The sequence below is a fragment of the Musca autumnalis genome, unplaced genomic scaffold, assembly GCF_047663935.1.
Source record: "Musca autumnalis isolate F117 unplaced genomic scaffold, ASM4766393v1 scaffold_1, whole genome shotgun sequence".
Taxonomy (NCBI): Eukaryota; Metazoa; Arthropoda; class Insecta; order Diptera; family Muscidae; genus Musca; species Musca autumnalis.
In genome coordinates, this window is record NW_027411644.1 from 230,701,611 (window position 1) to 230,725,609 (window position 23,999).

The following is a 23,999-nucleotide window of genomic DNA, read 5'->3' on the forward strand; positions in this document are numbered from 1 at the left end:
ATATTACTAAGTCCTAATTTTGAACCCAATCGGCAGATCCGTTCGAGAGTTATCTTGTGCTCCAACCACCTCACACGGTATCATAGGGATTTTGTGCAACTTTCAGGCTATTTTCTCAGGAAGTATGGACTTGCCCCTGATGAAAATTGTACCGTCGTATGGGGGGCAGTGAATCCAAGTTCCTAAAACAAAAATCAAAGCGATTCGAGAGCAGGTCCTAAACTGAACTTATACGGAATTTTGTGTGGGAGGTACCCGAAAGAGTGGAACGATTGAGTCCATATTGGAACCTCATCTAAGTCTGGTAGAGAGAGGACCGAATCGGTTACTCCCTTCAAGGGTTATCGTGCCCATAAATTTTCCGAAAATGTTCGAACTTTTGTGGGGGAGGTGAAGGAAGGAGTGGACCGATATAGCCCATCTTAAACGAACTTAAACTAAGTTTGGAAAAAATATTACGAAAGCCAAATTTTGAACCGAATTGGTTGATCCGTTCGAGAGTTATCGTGCGCTCCAGCCAGACAGACAGACAGACGGACGGACATTGCTTAATCGACTCCAAATTGTCTGAAACACATTTCGTCCAAACATACTTGGGTTCTATAACCATTATTTCAATGAGGCACATTTTGCCCGTATGAAAGTGTATATCAGCAAAAATGTCTAAAATCATCTTTTCCATTTCAAAGAAATCAAAAAAAAATGTTGATACTACATCTATGATTTTTGGTACATAGATTAAGAAAAAAATCGTCATTCCAAATCTGTTTTCGTTACCAACTTTGATTGTTGCGCGCAAAAGATATGACCGTTTTAATTATGCTAATTAGAAAAAATTCTAAAAAAATCGCGGCTTAATATAGTAAGCTGTTATATCCAATTGTCGTTAACTGAATTCGCACCCTTTGAGAATATTCAAACAAAATTCAAAAAGTTTCAATGGCTTCGCGAAAAATTAAATTTGGTAAATAATTTCACGTATTTACAAACATATTTTTGAAACAATAGCGCTTATACTTACAAAAAAATACATAAAAAAATTATAGCAGCATCCAGACATTGTGAGGAATAAAATGAAACCTAAGTCGTGAAGTTTGGAGCTATAGTATTCGTGTTATTTGCAAAAATACAATGAAAATGTGACGAAAAAAATAAAAATTATGTTATTCTAATTTTATTTTTTTATGGTTTTATAGGAAATGTTGAAGAAAAAATTATTGAGTTCTTCGTCATTTTCGTTAAAATTTCACGCAATAATGAAGATATTCCGTTGCAACAACTTTTTCACTTATAGTTTTCCTATTGGCGAATATCTTTAGAACATTTTATTAAATCACAAGGAATTCCAATTGTGGCATAACATTAAAATAATGTTATATTGAATATTACAACATTTGAAACGCATAGAAACCGCGTAATAGTGGAAATCACAAGATGCGCATCCGATTTTCCAAAACAGCGAATCAATCCCTCTTATTTGATATACACTTTGTGAAATTCCATTTGAAGACCACGATGTAGCATCAGTTGCATGTTAGGGTGCAAAAAACAGTAAAATGCGCATAATTTTCACGAAGTACATTTGCATTTTATGCGCATCCGATTTCAATGATCACCATTAAAAAATATATCATCCTATGTCATTTCAATGCGATCCATCAAGAACCGTGGATGTAGCATCGCACTCAGTTTTTAGAAAAAATCTATTATATCTCCGGATTCGCGAACGTTTTTCAATATCTGTTTTCGCACATTTTAAATATGCGTTTCGCTCTATTTATCTAAGTAGGAATAACACATCTAAAACGCGTCTAAATACGCGATATTTTCAAAAATATTTTTTGCATATTTTCGAAATTTGAGGGGTATCATATCCGCCGATCTAGTGGATGGATTTAGACGCGCAAAGGCTTGTTAGATTCAGAACGTAAAAAAACTAAATTCACGCGGTTTTCCACTGAAATCGAAAGGCATTTGTAAGTTTTGAATCCAAAAAACTGGTTTTTTTAAAAAAATTACGCACAAAAATTTCGACTTTAAGCTGAGATTGTTGTGAACCTTTGAAGGCTACACGCCCGAGTTATACATCAAAAAATGCGTAATCGCGAGTACTACAATCTAATAATCAGTTTTTAAACGAGTACAGTTGCGCGTTCCGATTAGAGCAAAAATTAAAAAAACCCAATTTTTCAGTCTTCAAAATGTCAGCATCCGTTTGAGATTGATGCGGTGGTTATATTAAAAAATCATACATTAGAAACTTCATCTCTGAAGTGTATTCTTTAACTTCTTCTTTGAACATTATACTCTACATTGTATTGTAAAGCCACTAATTGAAAATTGACTTAAAAAAACTCGTTTCCTTCAACGATTTTTTTCTATTTTTTTACATTAATATGACCACAGCTTCCGCTCAAATTATAATTTTAAGAAATCCATCGGTGAATCGTGCTGAAACAGTTTATTTTACCTAAATGCGTTCAAAAGTTATGGTATATTACAACAATTCGCGAGATACAATACCCCATACCTCAGTTTCAACCGAAGTAAATTTTCTACAAAAAGGCCGATATACCCTCTTTAGCATAAATGCTAGGATTTTCGGTATTTTGAGAAATGTTGCTACCATTTTTAACCGAACTAGCTGTAATTTGACATTTGAGGTTCCCTGTGGTTCTCCACCAAAAATCGAACTAGCTACCATATAACGGTACCTCCCGATTTTCGGTATTTTGAGGATTTTAGTCAATTTTTAATTTTTTTATTTTGAGGGCCTTAGCTACATTATTTGACGGAACTACCCCTAAATTGACATTTGAGGCTACATGCAGTTATACAACTTTTCCGCCAAAAACTGATATAGCCCCGTAGATGGTACCTTTCACCTGCCTGAACACATTTTTATATTAGATAAGATAGTTTAGGCATTTGGGTATCCATGGTCGAAACATTTTTCAACCTACAATTGTGAAAGGAAACTATGTAATTATTTCATTTTAATTAAGACTATTTTATGTTGTAGGGTATAAAATATTCGGTCCGGCCGAACTTAACGACTTTTTACTTGTTTAGCATTTGTTTTGTTGTTTTTAAAGAATTTATCTTAAACACCTTGAAACTGCGTCATTTTTCGATTTTGAAAATGGATTAGAAATTACTGTATACGGACGCAAATGATTATTTCAATGCATTACAAACCAAAAAAACAAACAACATATCATCCATACTATGATGGAGGTTATGAAAATCTCGTTTTTTTGGTGGATAAACTAGGTAGTTCAGGAACTACACGACTCTACAAAATACATGTGAGAGGAATTGCAAAATACCCTCAGAAACAAGTACACTGTCGGCAGGCTAGTTCCGCTATAAGTTTGGGAAATTTCGTAGGGTTTGGTATTTAACAGATGATTTCGATCTTGTTCCACCTCGATCTCGTCGTTCATTTATGGCCTCCTTGTGTATGCACTAGCTCATATGATCATACATATGCATGTGGTGGTATTGCATTTGTGCACACATGTCTGTTGTTGTGTTTTTGGGGCATTATGTTTTGGCATTACTATCGTTATTATGCATATTCATTATTTGATGCTCTCATTCGAATATTTTTTAAGAAGATTATGTGAGTTTGTTGAACATGAAGAAACAATTTCACATTGTTTTGCATATAATCCTTGAAAAAAAGGAAAGCTTGTGATATGCTACAAAAATTGTTTCAAGTTAACAAGAAACGATGTTCGGGACATTACATTGTTAGCAATAATGTCCTTATCAACCATAATATTTTCTTCTAAATGAACGTACGTAGTCAATGTAAAAAAAAATATTCTCTAAAAAAATCAAGCTTATGAGCTAATCATCACAGTTTATAAGTAGTAAATTTCTATACGACTTTCATACAAAATTCAACATAAGAATTTATTTATGAAAAATTATATATTTACAAACGTGCACCCGAAACCCACTAATATCATCATTCATTTTGAGACGACATATATTAGAATGTATTTTCTTTATTTTCTCTCTATGCCACATGACACAACCCATTATCTCGGTGTATCCTTTAAAGTTGCCGGATCCCACAAACCCACCCACCAACCATCCAACAAAACAAAACCAACCACCCACATATATATCTAATATATTTCACAACATAGAAGACTACGAGAGAAATGAGTGTCGGTTTTTTATGACACACCGGGTGTTCAACTAAAATTATGGCAATAAATCATTTTTCCCAACTGGAATCTTATTAGGGTTCGGTTGATTATTTTCCGACCAGTTGTTATGAAGGATGTGTGACATAAAAAATATTATATTATTGGATTTATGACAACATCAGCAGCAGCACTAGCACACCACAGTACAGGCAGGAGCAGTTGGAATAACAAAAAATGAAAAAAAGATCCCAATAAAAGTAAACAATTTACAAAATTGTGAAAAATGAACATAATAAGTGGGTCACAAGTAGAGTAAATGTGTGTGTGGGAGTGTTGTGTAACTCCGGCTACTTGATAAAGTTTTTTTGTTACAGCCAGAGATGGTCAGTTTGAGTTTTACGACTTTTGTAAATATTTAAAAGTTATGGCCTACATATGTTAACATATTTTTTGATGGGGTTTTAAAGGACCAATTGACAATGGGTTTAATGTGGCAAAAACGAGGACTTATAGTTGCCCATCCTGACCTCCACGTGGTGTCAATTGGACAAGTCATGTAAGATCAGCGTCCGCCACAGAGGAGAAAGAGGAAGCAAAATAAACCCAGGATTTTGCCGTTTAAAAACATTTAACAGTAAGTGTAACCAAGGTTATGGTTTTGAAATATATTTTCGGCCTGCGATTGGAATTTCAAAAAAAGTTGTTCAACCTCGGATACCCCATATGCTAAATAGTTTCAGAAAAAAAGGATCCGAAAATGTCTTCAGTCGGGCGGTACCTTTATATGGGGCTATATCAAAGTGAGGTGCTATGTTGACAATTCTCGGTGGAGAAGTTTTGTGAGCATTGGGGATCTGTTCCCCGATCAATAAATGTAGCTAAATTCCTCAAAAAACTTAAATCCTGAGGTATCGTTATATGGGTTCTATGACAAATCATGGGTCCATGTTGGCAATTTTTGGTGGAGAGGGAACCTCCAATGTCTAACTACAGGCAGTTCGGTCAACAAATGTAGCTAAAATTCTCAAAATACCGAAAATCGGGAGGTACTGTTAAATGGAGGCCATATCACCTATGTTGACAATTTTTGGTGAAGAAGTGTTGTGACTTCTAGGAACCTCAAATGGCAGATTACAGGAAGTTCGGACAAAACAATGTAGCTCAAATCCTCAAAATTCCGAAAATCTGGAGGTACCGTTATATGGTGGCTATGCCAAAACATGGAACTGTGTTGACAATTTTTGCTGGAGAAGTTTTGTGATCACTGGGAACCTAAAATGTCAAATTACAGGTAGTTCCGATAACTAATGCAGCTAAAATACTTAAAATCCGGAGGTACAATTATATTGGGACTATTCCAAAACGTAAGCCTATATCCACAATTTTGTGTAGACAAGTGCATTGACCGCTAATAACCCCAAAAGCCCATATATATCGAATTCGGTTTTGAAATGTAGCTGAAAAAGTCAAAATACCCGAAAACGTAAGGTACCGTTATATGAGGGCTATTCCAAAACATGGAGAATTTTTGTGACCTCTATGAATCCTACATGCCCAAACTATTGCTAATTCGTTCTGAATAAGGCAGACAGCTTATAGCCTTTCTGAAGCATGCAGTGACCCTGAGCCTCATTCAGGGTTATGCCTCTGCTAGGGCCCAGAACGGTTTATCTGACTGACGAACTCGATACCTCAGTCATTTCAGAGACTGTACTCTTCGATGAACTGGCCTCGATCTCAGTGGAAACAGTTCATCCCTTGAAACCAGGACCATCGAACACACAGAACTACCGTCCATCGGCCGAAACCGACAGACCTTGCTTTCCGAAGCAGGATGCTACTGAGGATGGAATCCAGACCAAAGTTTTTGACAAAAATGTTACCACCGCCTCAACTAGCTCTGCTAATCGGTTGGCTAAAGAGAAGAGGGGGGGGGGGCACCGTGCTAAAGTGGTAAGCACGTCTGTCTTGCACTCATAAGGTCTGCGGTTCAATCCCTGACCAGAACATCAACATTTTCGGCGGTAGTAAATCCCCTCAGTGTATGCTGGCTTGTATTTCTTGAGTATTTCATCCATGAAAAACTTCTCGTAAGACACACCGTTCGGAGCCGTTAAGTAAATTTAAATCGGCGTGCGCTCATTGATATGAAAGAAGTCTTTATTGTGCCTTCGGGGATGTTGTGGGAACATATGGATGTAAGGAGAAAAGGACGTACCGTAGGTCAATGTACTACCTCTAGAAGTACCTCGGCAAGGAACCCTCATCAAACTAGATGAGAGAGTATAAATTAATAATGGTAAACCTGAATGTAGTACTCAAGTTCGAAAGAACTCACTTTCCCAAGAAAAAAATCCCGATCTTAATAAGCACCCTATCATCCCGAAGACTGTTTCATTAGCTCTGTAAATGTGGTGGATAAGGAAAAGAGGGCGTAATGTAGGTCGATGCACTTCCGCAGGAAGTACATGGGCAGGGAACCCTCCCCAAATCTCGATGAGAGAGTGAACATTTGTCGGGATCAGTCTCAAGACGATAAGCAAGTTCGAAAAAACATACCCTCGCTCGATTAGGAAAAATCATGACCTTAATAAGCACCCTGTCATTTCGATGACCGTCTCACTAGCTCCGTAAATCGGTTGGCTAAGAAAAAAAGGGGGACCGTAGGTCAATGGAATATATTAGGAAATCGATAGGGAACCATCAACCATCTACATGAGAGCGTATAAATTTATTAGGATCTATCTCAGAGTTATAAGCAAGTTCAAACGAAAATACCCTTACTGGCCCAAGAGGCCAAGTGGAGTGCAATGTCAATATCGACCCCTATAGCCACTAAAGGCCAAACCAGAAACTATGTTGACTTGACTCAACGCTCCACAAATGATTCAGCTCTTTCAACTACAACATTCCCTTTAAAACGAGGCTCTAACACCATAAAGGCAGGACACCCCTCAAGATTTAACGATTTTAAGTCAGACCCAGGTAAAGTCAAGGATGCAGAATGCTGCGAAGCCTCATACGTCATCGGTTCCTGTATCTAGACGTGTGGTACCTACCGAAAGCAGCCCTTTTTTCATCAAAGAACACGGTGAAGAAAGTTAGGTCAACGGAGGAACCACAACTCAAGGCTAAGAGACCCAACCCGAAGCAGGACTCCAAACCTTCCACCTCCTCCGCCTGCTACCAAAAGATTGAGAGCAGGAAAAATACCACTCCCAAGGAAGCCTCACAACCTAATCTGAGCCACAAGAGTGGCAGTGCTGAAAAGACCAATGGTATCTTCGGATGGGAAAAAGTTCGGCAACGCTGTCCACCACAGAAGAGTCAAGGGCATATGTTCAGAAAAACAAGGAATCCCTAGAATTCCTAATCTGAGCCACAAGAGTGGCAGTGCTGAAAAGACCAATGGTATCTTCGGATGGGAAAAAGTTCGGCAACGCTGTCCACCACAGAAGAGTCAAGGGCATATGTTCAGAAAAACAAGGAATCCCTAGAATTTCTTAATAACACAGTAAATGAACTCTGGGTCTTGGCGAAATTTGGGACGGGTTGCATCTAGCAGTTGGGAGTTACCCGGAAGAGAATATATTAGAGTCTGATCCATGTCTGAAAGAAATAGTATAATATACAAAGTTTGAACGAAATCGGTTACTTCTTTGGAGATTTCCCGAACATTTAGAACTTTTGTTGGGTAGGTACCCAAAGAAGTGGACCGATATGGCCCATCTTCGAACTTACCCTTAGTTTGACTAATTATTACGAGGTACAATGGTTGCACCAAATTAGGTAATCTGCTGTTGGAGAGTTATGTTAGTTATGGTGCGCACCAGTCGTTACACTAAATGCTGAGGGTATAAAAAGACCTACACACATTTGTATCGTCACTTCTTAAGCCCACCGCGGTACAATGGTAAGTATGTTTGACAGAATTCCTGAGTTTGTATCCCACTTTTATCTACATTATATATTTTCGTGGGGCATAAAAACCTTTCTCTGAGTATCGTTCGCTGTGTGTAACATCCCTATTTGGATTACTTACTTACTTAGTTGGCCTTTTACGGAACATTTGTTCCATAAGCCGAATTAAGAAAAAATCTGCAATCCTCTCTGTTTGCTGCTGTATTTTCCCAATCTGGGATATGTAGCTTTCTGATATCTCGTTTCACTTGTTCGCTCCAACGAAACTTTGGCCTTCCAGATCTGCGAGAACCTACATGCGGCCCGTATTTATACGCCTTTTTAGCGGGTTCATCGTCACTCATTCTTATAACATGGCCTAGCCATCGCAATCGTTGTATCTCGATTCGTTCAACTACATTGATGTCATTGTATAGTTGATACAGTTCGTTGTTCATACGACGACGATATTCGCCGTCAACACAGAATTTTTCTTTTGAAGAATTTTTCTCTAGAACACACCAAGCTCTGCCTTATCTGCTTGAGCAAGTACCCATGCTTCGGAACCATACATTAGCACGGGTAGTATCAGTGTTTTGTAAAGTGTTATTTTTGTTTGACGAGAGGTGGCTTTATGCCTAAACTGCTTACTCAGCCCAAAGTAGCATCTGTTAGCCAACACTATTCTTCTTCGTATTTCACAACTGATGTTATTTGTTGTGTTTATGGCGGTGCCGATGTAGACGAAGTCCTTTACTACCTCAAAATTGTAGGTACCAACATTCGTTCCATTTCTTTTGACCTTCGCGTCTCGTTTGACCTTTTCCATCAAAATGTTGAATAGGTCACACGAAAGGCTGTCTCCTTGTCTGAAACCTCTTTTGGTACTGAACTGTTCGGAAAGGTTCTTTCCAATTTTAACTGATGACCTAGTGTCAGTTAAAGTCATCTTACAAAGCCGGATGAGCTTTCCGGGGATACCAAATGTGTCGATCTGCATCTCTTGGGTGTTCTCAAGGATTTGCCGAATGGTAAATATCTGGTCAATGGTGGACTTGCCAGGTCTAAAGCCACATTGGTATGGTCCAATTATTTCGTTGACCATTGGCTTTAGTCGTTCGCACAATATCCCTGACACTATCTTATAGGCAATACTTATGCATACGGTCTTATCTCCTTTCTTGTGGACGGGACACAGGATGCTCAGTTTCCAATCGTCGGGTACGCGTTCTTCCTGCCAGATGGTGCTAACTAGCTGATGCATACACCTTATAAGCGCATCGCCTTCGGTTTTAAACAGCTCGGCTGGTAAGCCATAGGCTCCTGCTGCTTTATTATTCTTCAGTCGATTGATTGCTGTTTTTACCTCATCTTGGCCGGGCTGTATACATTCTATACCATCTTCTGGGATTGGATCTGTGGTATCATCGTCTTCGCTACTATTGGATACCAGCAGATTGGAGAAATGTTCCTTCCATATCCTGAGCACGCTATCTGTATCTGTTACTAGATTACCTTGCTGGTCTCTACAGGAGGATGTGCCTGTACCAAAGCCATCTGTTTGATGTTTTACTCTTTGGTAGAATTTTTGGACTTCATTCTGGCTCCTGTACATCTCGATTTTTTCACACTCCCGCTATTCCATTTCTCTCTTTTTCTTGCGGAAAAGACGTTTCTCTTCTCTCCTTTTATCCCGATATCTCTCTCGGGCGCTACGCGTTGCTACTGATTATAAAGGAGCTCTATATGCAGCATTTTTCTCTTCGGTAGCAGCACGACACTCCTGGTCATACCATGAATTCCTTTGTGGGGGTCTCTGGTATCCAAGTATGGATTTTGCGGCTGTCTGCATGGAGCGGGCAATATTTTGCCATTGTGTTGTTATGTAATCGGGACAAGGAATGCTCTCATTAAGCAATAGAGCTAGTTGAGTGGAATATGCTGTGGCTATCTGTTGTGTTTGCAGCCTATCGATGTCCAACTTCCGCGTTGTGTCTGTTCGTGCTTTATTTGCAACGTTTAGACGGGTACGTACCTTTGCTGCAACAATGTAGTGGTCAGAATCAATGTTTGCGCCTCGGAACGATCGTACATCCAACACGCTCGATGAATGATTTCCATCTATCACAACATGATCAATTTGATTACTTGTTCTTTGATCTGGAGACAGCCAGGTGCCCTTATGAATATCGATATGATTAAATCTCGTACTGTTGTTTCTTATGTTTCTTCTAAGCGCTCGTAAAATATATCTTTGGTCTGTTCGTCCTTTTCTTCAGTGGGAGCATGAGCGCAAATAAAGCTGATGTTGAAGAATTTAGCTTTTATTCGAATTGCAGCAAGTCTTTCATTCACTGGGGTGAAGCTGGATACCAGATGTTTTAATCTCCGGCTTACTACGAATCCGCAACCAAACTCATGCTTTACGTCATGGCAGCTATAATACAGTGCGTCACCTTTAGGTGTTGTTGTGATATCGGCCTTGTACTATTCAAGTACGTCTGCCAATGCGAAAACTGCACCTTCTCTAAAAAGAATACGAACGTTCCAGGTGCAGATTCGTATTTCATGGTCCTTAAAACGTTTGCGGGGTTCGTCAACTTTAGAGGGGTTTGTTTTTCTTTTCTTTCGTTTTTTCATAGCAGGCTGTTTTTTTTTTAGGGGAGGGTTACTAACCCCACGCCCAAACCCAAGTTTTTAACGTTCTTATGGGTGAACGCGCGGCACTTGTTCGCTCACTACCTTTAACGGGTGTTAAAGGCAGTTCCCCAGGTGACACCACGGGGAGGTCAGTGTCCACTTGAGATGAAAGAGGGACCAAGATAAATCCTGGGCTTTGCCATGTTAAAACCGGTCAGGACCGTTCCTTGGTATCTTCCATCCCCTGGTCATGAAACTTCTTCACTAAAAATCGTTAACATAGGTCCATATTTTTTGGTATAGCTTTTATATAAATTTACCTCTTGATTTTTGGTACAATATTTAACCGAACTAGGTGCAATTTGACATTTGAGGTTCTCTGTGGCCACGAGAATTCTTCAACCAACAATCGAACTAGTTGTAATTTGACATTTGTATTTTCAGCTCCGTAGGTGGTACAATCCACCTTGCTGAACATACATAGTTTTTAGATTAGATTAGGTAATTTAGGCATTTGCGGTATCCATTGTCAAACATTTTTCCACCTAAAATTGTGAAAGGGAACTAATTATTCCATTTTAATTAATGCTTGGTTTACATTTACGAAATCCACTCGATTTCAACTGTCAACTCCATTGATTAAACATCTGACGTGTACACAAAGGAATTGACAGTTGAAATCGAGTGGATTTCGTAATGTAAACCAAGCATAAGACTATTTTATGGTGGAGGGAATAAAAAGTTCGGCCTCTCCGAACTAAACATTTTTTTTCTTGTTTTATTTAGGAGTGTTGGCGTTTTTTTATTTGGGATGAGGACTTGTATTTTGTTTTTCAAAATAGTCAGGCTTAATAATGTTTTAATATTTTATTAAAACCACTTTAATTTATTAGTGGGAAAAATTGGCGATGTTTACCAAGGGGTAAGGCAGGGAAGACTATAGTTTCAGATCTCGTCACAGATCTTCATCAGATGTTTTTCAACAAGAAACAAGTGAACTGATGAATATCTGTGGCGAGATCTGAAACTATAGTCTTCCCTGCCTTACCCCTTGGTAAACATCGCCAATTTTTTCCTACTAATAAATTAAAGTTGTTTTATTTAGTTTACTTCCATGCCGTTCGTTCGTATTGTTGAGGTGCATGAGAGGCCAATGTTTTGATTTATTTTTGTTTTGTTTAAATTGCCAATGTTTTTAATACATTTTTATTTTTCCTCTTCTTGGTCGGCTGAAACTGGTTTACTTTAAATTTTTAAACCTAATAAGGTGAGACAACTCTGAGACTATTATCCTATGGCTACAATTTTATCATCGTTATCATCATCATCATCAGTTTTTAGTTATGGAAAATTATAAAACTAAAAAAAGATAACCATTAAATGACACAAAAAAAAAATTCCAACTACACCTGTTCCGAAGGCGTTAATGGAAGAGGAAATGTGTTTTCTTTTCTTGTTTGCAATGTATTTAGTGTGGACAACAGGTAAGCAGGCAGGCAGGCAGGCAGAGAAGGCTGGGCATGAAATCATCTCAAATCATAAACTAAGAGTGTGTTATAACACTTTATAAAAATTGGATGTTGCAGCCAACCAGCACCTAACAATGTTGGGGCTAAAAGGCAGATAATGACGATGATGTTGATTATGATGCCAGCATGTTGTTGCTTGTAACATTTTATATGGATTACATGATGTAATAGGCTTGAATGTTGATAGGTATACAAAACAAGGATATTTTTATTTGTCCTTTCTCGAGTGGGTAGCTACATTTACATACACATGTTCCCACAAATATACCAAGGGGGACATTGGAGACTTCTTTTACATCAATAAGTGCACCCCGATTTATATTAGCTCAGTGATGATATGACACCGAATGTTTAGGGTCAAGTCCGAACGGCGTGTCTTTAGACACCACTTGTAGAGAAATTTTACATGGCTGAAATTTTTAGGAAATTATGCCAACATTACGGTGAGAGGTGTTTTTTGTCTGTTGAAAATGGGATGCTGTCTGGCCTGGAAATCGAACCTGGTATCCAGTGTGCAAGGCGGACGGCGCCCATTTAACACCATCATAATTTGACGACCCTACCAAGCATGGTTCTATGTCGGCAATGCAAAGTGACAGCGCGTTTAGTTAAAAATAAATACAAATAAAGGTGATTCACAGTACCCTTCCTTAATAAATTGACCTTTATGTAATATTATAAATAATTTCACTGTTTTAAGTTTTGGTTTAACGCTTTCCTAACTTACTGCTGATAATGCATTATATTGTTAATGTAGGCATTCCCCTGCGATGATGAACCCGCTAAAACGGCGTATGAATACATGCCACATGGCGGTGCACGCAGAATTGGCAGGCCAAGGAATAGATGGCGCAAACAAGTGGATGATGAGATGACAAGGCGCGGTATTCCAGTGTGCAAAGCAACAAATAGAGAGGAATGGAGATCTCTTCTTAGTTCGGCCTATAGAACAAATGTTCTGTAATGGGCCAGCTAAGTAAGTAAGTAAGGCATTCCCCTGCTGCACTCTTTGAGTCGTTTCTAATGCTACATCGACAAGTTAAACAAGGACACAAAATATTCTAACAAAGGTATCACGTTCCAACAACACATTATGAAATTTTGTATTCTTTACAATAAGCTTTTCCTTGGTGGACATAATGGGTTATTCTACACACACTATGACAAACATACACATACATACATATGTGTGCATATTTGCTTGTTATGTCATAATGTGGCAACACCTTAACGTGTTTTCTCTCTCTCTTCCTTTTTGGTTCCTATTTCATTTGTCTTTGCCAACATGTCTGGTGGCCAACATCCGTCGCCATCGTCATCGTTTTCATTGCATGCCTTCAGACCATGCCAGTTTTCACTTCCCTGGCCTCTAGAGGTTTTTGGTTTAGTCAAAAGTTTGTCTTTATGTCTGTGTGACATAGAAGGATTATTTGCCCATTGATGGTTTCCGTTTTAGGGTTTTTTGTGTATTTTTTCGCTTTGTTGCTCAGCTACTGGTCCTTGTTAAAGGCAGGCAGGTAGGCTGTGTATAATACAAAATGTAAGACTGCAGGATTATTACATAAAAAAGTTATGCTGTCGCATGGCTTTTTGAATTTTATAACTTTTTGGTAAACATTAGCTGGAAATTTTGCTTCTAAATGGGCTAATGTGTGCCAATACTTATTGCCTTAGTGGTTTGTGAGGTGAAGAATGTGAGGCCAGAAGGAATACAAAGACTATACTATAACAAACTATACTATAAACATTGTATAAAGAAGCCAAAAAATATCATGTTCTGGTTATCCTCAGAGCGAATATCTGCTATTAAAATATCAACACGAGAAGTGGCCTTACAATTAATTAAAGCACAATAGTTTTGAAATTTTGAGAAGAATATAGTCCATCGTGGAATTTGATCTTATTTTGAGAGTCATTCCTTTCGATAGTTATTTTGGCATTTTAGTTGATCATTTTTTGAAGCATATGGGTCATTAGCCAGGAAGCATGGATTTGCAAACGAACTCGTTTATAATTTGTGATCAGAAACAGAAGAACTATATTCGATAAAAATTTCAAATCAATCCTCAAACAGCCCTTAAACTACAATTAGACGGACATTTTGAATTGTCATGAGGGAGATACCGGAAGGAGTTGATACAGTCTATCTTCGAACTTGATTTATGAAAGAAATAATATGATGAGCAAAGTTTGCCATTTTAGTTGGTCACCGTAGAATTTTAACAGCTTTTGGTCCATTATGTCAGATAGCATGGACTAGCCCACAAAAAACATTATATCGCTGTAAACAAGACACAAGAAGTATGTACCTTACGTAAAAATTTCACAAATAATCTTCAAACAGCACTTAAGCAAAGATTGAGAGCGAGGGAGGTACCCGAAGGTGTTGTCTGATATTAATGTATATGGAAGTCTTGGAACTTTCAGTTGGTAGTCCACTATATCAGGAAGTATGTATTTGGCCTCCGGATAATGTGTACCGTCGTAATAGGGGTCGCGAGAACAATCTGCAGCAAACAAATTCAAAACTATCCGAGACATGTTTTTAAGCTGCACTTTTCCTAAAAATAGTCCATATTCGAACTTGATCTACATCCAAAAGAAATACTACGGTGTGCAAAGGAGTGGGGTCTTCGAAATTTATCTAAATTTTGACAAAATATTAGGACGTGCAAAGTATGGAACAAATCGGTTGATCCGTTCGAGGCTGTCTGAAATATACTTAACTGAAGCAGAGCTCCGATTTGCTCGATTTTACGCGAGTGAAAAATAATCTCGATTGGGAATACTCGAAGAGTAAGAGTTTTATAAGTTGTTTACTCTGCACTCTTTTCTTTTATGTGATAGCACTCGCGAGTACTCCTTATTGAAAAATAAGAGTGGGTGTAAAAATGCTCGAAATAGAGTAAGGGTTTACTCAAAGAGTGAAATCGAGAAAAAAGAAATTTAATTTTTTCCAATTTTTGTGTTTGTGTGTGTGATTAACAACCGTTTATCATATGCTTTGTTGGTACAGATTGGCGACAGTGATCATCAACGTATAACGGAAGAGGTGGATCGATATAGTCCATCTTCGAGTTTGACGTAAGTTTGAAAGAACGATTACGCTGTGCAAAGATTGAATCAAATCAAGGAATCCGTTTGAGAGCCCGGTAGAGTTTTTTCAACGTTAGGGTAATTATTTCGGTCAGGATGGACTTACCCCTATAAAGATTATACTATCGCAATATGAACTGTGGAGACTACATCCCGTAAAAATTTCAAAACGATCCTGGACGCTGCACATTTGCGAACAAATTTGAAATTTTGTTTGGGAGGTGCCCGAAAGAGTGGACCAATCACTCCTTTCAATAGTTATCGTGCCCATCAGGCATTTAGAATTTTGAGCCATTATGAAAGGAGTTATAGGCTTGCCCTCGAAAAACATTATATCGCTGTTAAAAGGAACACAGGAAGTACTTTGGGTAAAAATTTACAAACGAACCTCGAACAGCCCTTAAACCACACTTAAGCAAAAATGTTAAACTGTTTAAGGAAGGTACCCGAAGATGTATACCTTCAATATATACCTTCAGGGAACTTGATGTATGTTTGGAATACATTTTTACGATGTGCAAAGTTTCGGCCAAATCAGATACACAATTCGTAAGTTTTTTTGAGTTAGTGTCGTTAGCTTTTGGTACATTATCTCAGGAAGTATGGACTTGCCCTCGAAAAAAGTACAGTCGTAAAAGGGGCTGCGAGCTAAACCTGCTGCAAAAAATTTCATGCCGATCCGACAAGAGTTCCCAAACTGTAATTGTCCCAAATTTTTCAAAATTTGTTGGAGGTACTCGAAGTAGTGGACCGATATACCCCATCTTCTAACTTGATCTAATTAGATCGATCAGTTGGAGAGTTATCGTGCGCCTCTGCCAGCTGGACAGACAAACCGGACGGACATACCTTTATCGACTCTAAATTGTCTGAAACGCATTTTGTCCAAACATACTTGGGATCTAAAACCATTTTATTCATGACGCATATTTTCATCTTATGAAAGTGTACATACCCTCTTTAGCCTAAATGCTGAGGGCATAACAACGGCATGGCAAATACTAAAGGAGTACTCGCCAAAAGTGGAATCTGCTCGATTTCGAGCGTATTCTACTTCCACTCGAAAGAGAGCAAAGTATATGCGCTCTTATTCGAGTGACATAGAAAACTAGAGTATACTCGATTCTTTTTTCAAATCGCAGTACTACCCCTCGAATTCGAGTAGAGAGTGAAACCAGCTCGAGCATTTCGGAGGTCTGATTTCAACACTAGCTTTAGAATCACATTAAGTAACACTATATAGGGTCATCAAACACACAAGAAAGTTAAATATTCATTGGAGAGGATGAATCTCTGTGAGGGGATGTCCTACTTGCGGCAGGAGTTGTATAAGTCTTGAATAACCTTGATAGCACAGCACTGGTTGCATCGGAAAATTCTGATTGGAGATTCACCTTTTTTTCAGTGGTCTTCAAGGATCTGAGAGCTCTTCGGTAGTTTTTTCGAGCTAGAGATAAAGTAAATGTAAAAGGAGCTAGGATGGCACGAGAGTTCCAGCGTGCATAGCAAAAGTTTGGGAGCTGCTTCTCTGAGATCCCCACGCACTTCTCTCACTGTAATGATGAACGTTGGAAGAAAATCTTCATGTCGTCTCTTAAGCCGCCAGTTTTTTTAATCTCATGTTTACCATACGAGTAAATGTGGTTTTTGTAAGTAATTAACCCTGAAAGGGTTGACATAGCGGTATTTTTTATACCCTAAACCACACTGTGGTAAGGGGTATTATGTCTTTGTGCATTTGTATGTAACATAAAAAAGGAAACGAACGTACAGGTTGTATTTTTTGTCCGATTCAGCTGAAAATTGGGGAATATAATTGTTTAGCCATAGGAAGAACGCTATTGCTTTTGGTGAAAATCGGTTCAGATTTGGATATAGCTCCCATATATATTTTCGACCGATTTGACGTATTTGCTGCATCGAACACGCTATATACGTCCGATGTTGATGAAATTTGGAATTTGTGACTGAATTCGGTCTGAAATAAAATGTGCCAAATTACATCGAAATCGGTTCAGATTTGGATATAACTCCCATATATATTTTCGGGCGATTTGAGATATTTGCTGTACCAAACACGTTGTATACGTCTGATTTTGATGAAATTTGGAATCTGTGACTGAATTCGGTCTGAAATAAAATGTGCCAAATTACATCGAAATCGGTTCAGATTTGGATATAGCTCCCATATACATATATTTTCCCCCGATTTCACGTATTTGCTGCACCATACACCCTATATCTGTCCAATTTTGATGAAATTTGGAATGTGTTACGGATTTTTGTCTAGTAATATGCGTACCATATTATATACAAATCAGTTCAAATTGATATATGTATATCTCCTATATATATATTACATATTCACAGTGGTGTAGGGTATCATATAGTCGGCCCCCAGACTATGATTCTTTCCTTACTGGTTAATAGAAGCATTAAACATAAAGAACCTATAAGGCATACTTTTTGTGCATCTTTTACGAATATAGCCTTTATAGACCTACATCAATGTTTCGGCTGTCTGTGTTATATCTGTTTGTATTTTACTCCAAACATGTAAGTGTATTTGTAATTGACGGCTTTTAGGTCCTTGTTAGATGCTGATTAACAACAACAAAAACCAGCCACTGTAGAACTTGTCTGTCATTTGGTATTTCCCCAAATATGCATTAAAACGTTTCATTTTCATTGCTGTTGTTTTTGTTGTTCCTGTTGTATTGTCAAACAGGACTTTTGTGTTGTATTTCCGTACCAGTAGGACATTCACATACACACGTACATACACCAACTACTTGACTAAGGCCTAAAGCTGTCACAAAAATATACAATCGTATACAACACCTAAAATGTACAAAGAGGCGTCACAAATGTTGAGTAGTATGTCGTAGTGGAGGTAGGTAGTACTACTGTGACATGTCATTCATTCATTGTGGTGTCTTTCTTTTGTTCGGCTGTTTTGGATGTTTGTTTAAAATACACTAAGAAAAATAGTAGCTTCTATTTATAAATCTCGCGGAGGGACATTTCATCAAGGATAACAATGGGTAGAACTGGAAGATGAAATTCTAATTCCTAAGCAGATGATGGCCTACGTCACGCTGAAGGGTTTTTGCCACCGGAATGCTTGCTTCGAATTCTTCTGGTCTGTGTGGGACAGAGGAGAACTTAGGACCAATTTGTATGTGCTTTGTTTGTTTGTGACAGAACACACTCCCCAATAAGTTATCATCGGCATCAGAATACGAGACTCACCCGCAGTACCCTTAATAGCAACCGCACATACATTAGTCGTTGCTGTTCCAATCCCTGGAAATGCATAAGTTTTGCAATTCCATTAAAATGGATTCCGAGGTAAGATCGACGAACTGGCGGACTTTATGAGTCGGTAGAATATCAGGGTCGCGGCTGAGCAGCAAACCAAGCTCAACAACAACCTCAGCGTACAGCGTTGTTATGGCTACAACGTGTTGAGGAAGGATCACACCAGAAGTGAATGTGGGGTATTAGTTTTCCCGTTGCACCAGTAGGTTCAATACAGACCCATCTTGCTTGAACCTGACTTTAATGTCAGGTCAGGTATGGAGCTGCCGCTGTAGAGTTATTTAACGTATACATCCCGCCGATTAATAGCTGTACTCCAGGTTATAGGCGCAATATTAGCCCGCTTTGACAGGTCATAACTTCCTGGTCTTAGGTGACTTTAATGCTCATCATGAGTTATGGCATTCGGTCCTAGGTAATAACTAGAGGGGTATAGCCCTTAACGAAGTGTACCATAGTTCGGCAGACATAACCATCATGTCTTCTGGCCTGTCAAATGACATCACCTGGGAACCCTTCATTTCTCATGCGTCAGAAAATCTCCCTATAATCGTCTCAATTAGCAGACCGCCCGATTACATTACCTATAAACGCCGCACTTTCGTCAGTCTTGGCCTAGTTTTAGAGAGTTTACCAATCATCGCTTTAGAGAGCTGCCCAACACTACTGATATTCGGGTATGTTTTGGAATAACATCACAACTGCAGCAGCTCGCTGGTCGTATACCCGAAGTAAGATAAAATTTCACAGTGAATTGTGGCAATGAAAAAGAAAAGAAGGTAGATATGACATCAGTACTGATGTTGTAAATACCAACAGGAAAGCTAAATCATACAAAGCGTTAGGCCCTGACGGTATCGCCCGGCAAGGATACCAGCAAAGGTGAATTTTACAGACCGATTTCGATTTTGTCGCTAGTAGCAAAGACTCTTGAGTTATCCAGCTATCCAGTTACCGATCATCAGCATGGGTTCCGTAAGGAGTACAGCACTACAACATCTCTGCACGTCATCTCCACACATATTAGCCGAGGATTTAAACAGCCGTGCGATAGGGCAGTGTTGGTGGCGCTTTTTCTTTTCAATTTCTTATTCTTTTCAATAGCCTTGATATTGTCAAACACTTCATGCTGTTTGACGACATCGAGCAGACTACCCTCCGGCCAAGTTTGAAACGTCTGGTAATAAATTAAATTGTACAACACAGAAAATAATTACAGGTAAAATCGGGCAGATTATGGAAGAAGACCGAAAAATAGAAGACACGTGTATCGGCGTTTTAAAAGTTCATATCGGGAAGTACCCTAAATGCGTCAGGGAAGTTTATGGCGAACATTTCTATAGAATTTTCTGATCCGATTTGATCACATTTTAAACGTTTTGGAAAAAGGGGCCTAAAAACCCCTTTTATGACTCGCTTGAGGGTTAAATTTTGTAAATAAAAAAATCCTCGCATTGTTGGCAGTAATATTGCCAAAGACAATATATGCTGCCACGACAAGACAGAGTACTTTTGGCTCAACTACGCTCAGGATGGTGCAGGTGTCGTGCAAAATATTTGTCCAGCATGTGGAACAGGCCCGTACGACACTCTGCACCTTTTCAACTGTCCTGCCACAAAAAAAAAACCAACTAACTCCAGTAGCTTTGTGCTTACGATTGGTTGTAGCAGCCACATTCCTAGACCTGGAGATAGAGCCAGACCCGGATTAAGAGGGAAAACGAACGATACGATTGTTACAACAATAACAGCAACCCACCATGGTGAAACCATGTTACAATATAGTATTCAGTGCTGTTGTGTCACCAACATTGGAGAGGTTCATTTATTGTTGTCTTATTAGGACGAAGGTCATTATTTATGAAATTTTTTAATTAATTGAATTAATCGAGCTAACATGACCTAAGGAGTTTTGTATTGAAAAAGTGAATTCTAGCGAAGTCTCACACACCCAACCAATATGCTACGATTGTTTCGCTGGGGCTTAATTCAGCTCACCTGGCATATCGGATACGAATGGCTAGAAGACAAAGCCTGGGTTTGAAATCCGTGCCACATAAAAGAAATGATGGTCAAAAAAGTCCTGTGTTTAGTCATATGAAATTCAATCAGCGTTGTTTATTGGTAACTATACGTCCGTTCTTCACTCAACCTCGAGAAATTTCTTCAAGGAACTTTGCTACCCACTTAAATTCTCATCAATGTCTGCTGGCATCTTTTCACAGTGTATACATTTTCAGTTCCATGTCCATGACATCAGCCTTAGGTGACAAAGCTTTCGCATATCTACAACATGTACATATGCGCCTGTTTGTTTGTCTGTCTATCTAACAGCCTGTCCATCTATCTATCTGTTTGCATCTGTCCCATTTATAGCTCTTTATGATGTGTTGTATATCGGTTTGTCCGCCTGAAAGAGATGGAGCTTAGTTGATTGTAGAGACAGACGACAGTGGTCAAATATGCCAAGGCGCATTGATGAGGCTGGCTGATACTGATGATGAGTTCAAAAGTTCCATGTTCATACAAACGGAGGAGGCTTTATATAAATAAACAACATACATACACACATATGAGTGAATGTGTGCCTTTGCGTGTTTGATGCAAATCTACACATGTATAACATTTACACAACAATACAGAGACGTTTATCTAACACAGTATTGACATAGATATTTGTCTATGACGGTGACTTAAATGCCTCTTGGGGAGTGTGTGTGTATAAAAGCCAAAAGGGTTTTGGGTGCATTCTATACAAATGTGACGAGTTTAACTAATGAATGGGGGAGAACGTGTGTGAGAGAGGTTATATTTGGGTCGATTTATAAATGTTCGAAAATCGTTGCAAATGACATTTAGATAATCAAACATTGTGACACCAGGACAGCACTTAGGATCATTTTGAATAATAATGACGTCAAATTGTTTTGCATAACAGATTATTTATGTTAATGGCATTATAATGATGGGGCATGAACATCGGTGTAATATTAAAATATGTGCTAAAAGGTTTGATATTTATATCTCAGTTGATGGTAAGGGCAAACTGTAACTTCCAGTGGAAAGCTCTACAATTTTTACAGTTCACTGTGGAAATATGTATATTTGTATAAGAACATATACGCTTGTCGTGTTTGAATATCGAGAACTAGTTGTAACTTTTTGTTATTATGTCACATTAAAACCGCATTTCTGCAGAAAGACCAGATCAGGTTCTGAGGAAAAGATGTTGCTAATGAACTAAAAATATAGGTTTTTCCTAATTTTTATTAGATAACATCAAAAATTAAAGAATTTTTGGGTCTTGGTCTATATAGAATATATCTTAAGTTATGTTAACATCTTTTAAGGTTAATAATATATATTTGCCATGTAAACTGTACTTACATTAATTAATTCGTGCTGAAGATATTAGGTTTAGCCATAGTTGCAGTAACTGAAATGAAAGTAGACAAACAAATTAACATTAAATTTTAAAATACAATTTTCTGATCAATGTTTAATAGATGCATAACATAACGCGTTTGTAAGTGAGGATTTAACAATTTAAAAAAATAATCAGTCGGCTTTTCCGACACAGAATTTTTATAACAGCAAGTAAAAAAGCGTTAAGTTCGGCCGGGCCGAATTTTTTATACCCTCCACCATAAAATATTCTGAACTAAAACGAAATCATTTTTTTCTTTCCTGCCCACAATTTTAGGCAGAGATATTTTGGACCACTCATACCTAAATACCCTAATAAGGTATAAAAAGTATCAATCGGCTTTGTCCTCACCCTTCAGCCTATGTGAATTGAAACTTTTATCAACGGACATATCTAATGTATTTAGGTTCCGTTCAGAATTTTTGGCCCTTTTTGGACATTTGAACTTGCGAAAAAATGTGGATTATAATTAAAGTTTAAAAATGTTGCGGAGGTGGTACATGAAGGAATGTATCGACATAGTCCATTATGCAAGTGGATCTTTTTTTGGGAGTCATATCTTTTCGATAGATATCGCGGCCCCACTAGTCATTTCAGTGGCTCATCGTATAACTTTTGGACCAGTATGCCAGGAAGCATGGACTTGTCCACGGCTAACAGAATATCGTTATAAATAGGACCACAACGACCAGCATAGGTATACATTTCCAAAGGCTATTCGAACATACCCTAATTTGCACTTAGACACAAATGTTGAACTTTTGTGGGGGAGGTACCCTAAGGAGAGGACCATTATGGGAGATCCAATGTTTGGAGCAAACTGGTTGCCCCGTTCAAGAGATATCGTGCATACCAGTATAGTGACATTTTTTAAATAATGGGGGGAAGTACCGAATGTTGTGGACCGGTATTGCACATCTTCGAACTGAAACTAAGTTTGTACAAAGTATGACATAGGCCAAATTTTGAACCAAATTGAGAGATTTATCGTGCTCTCCAGCTACTAAATATGGTGCCACAGGATTTTTTGCACCTTTCGTGCTGTTTTCTCAAAAAGTATGGACTTGTCCCTGAAAAAACTTTTACCGTCGTAATTGAGGCAAAAATTAAAGTAATTCAACAAAAATCAAAGTGATTCGAGAGCAGGTCTTAAAGTGGACCTATCGGAAATTTTGTGTGGGAGGTACCCGAGGGAGACGACAAATATAGTCCATATTCGAACCTGATCTATATCTGGTAGATATATTAGGATGTGTAAAGTATAGACCAAAGCGGTAACTCCCTTCAAGAGTTATCGTGCGCACATTTTTTCCGAAAAATTTCGAACTTTTGTGGGGGAGGTATCTGAAGGAGTGGACCAATATGGCCCATCTTCGAACATAAACTAAGTTTTGGACAAAATATTACGAAGGACACATATTGGACCGAAACGGCAGATCCGTTCGAGAGTTACCTTACACTCCAACCAATACACACGGTGTCATAGGGCTTTTTTTCAACTTTCAGCCTATTTCCTCAGGAAGTATGGACTTGCCCCTAATAAAACTTATACCGTCGTATGGGGGGCAGTGAATACAAGTTGCTAAAGCCAAAATCAAAGCGATTTGAGAGATGGGCCTAAACTGAACTTTTCCGAAATTTTGTGTTGGAGGTACCCGAAGGAGTGGATCGATTGAATCCATATTGGAACATCATCTATGTCTGGTAGAAATTTCAGGATGTGCAAAGCATGGACTAAATCTGTTACTCCCTTCAAGAGTTATCGAGCGCACAAATTTTCAGAACATTTTCGAACTTTTGTGGGGGAGGTACCCGAAGGAGTGGACAAATATGACCCATCATCGAACTTAAACTAAGTTTTGGACAAAATATTACGAAATCCAAATTTTGAACCAAATCGGCTCATCCGTTCGAGAGACGGAC

The 23,999-nt window shown here is 38.5% G+C and overlaps 1 protein-coding gene across 17 annotated transcripts in view; it reads right to left on the reverse strand.

The window, feature by feature from the left end:
- The window catches only part of LOC141389196 (uncharacterized), a 268,423-nt gene that overhangs the window by 50,029 nt on the left and 194,395 nt on the right, over positions 1-23,999 (reverse strand). For all 17 annotated transcript variants that reach the window (XM_073960350.1, XM_073960342.1, XM_073960343.1 and 14 more), the window contains one exon: positions 22,037-22,085. The gene's annotated coding sequence lies outside the window, so the exon portion shown is untranslated. The remainder of the gene's footprint in view (positions 1-22,036; positions 22,086-23,999) is intronic.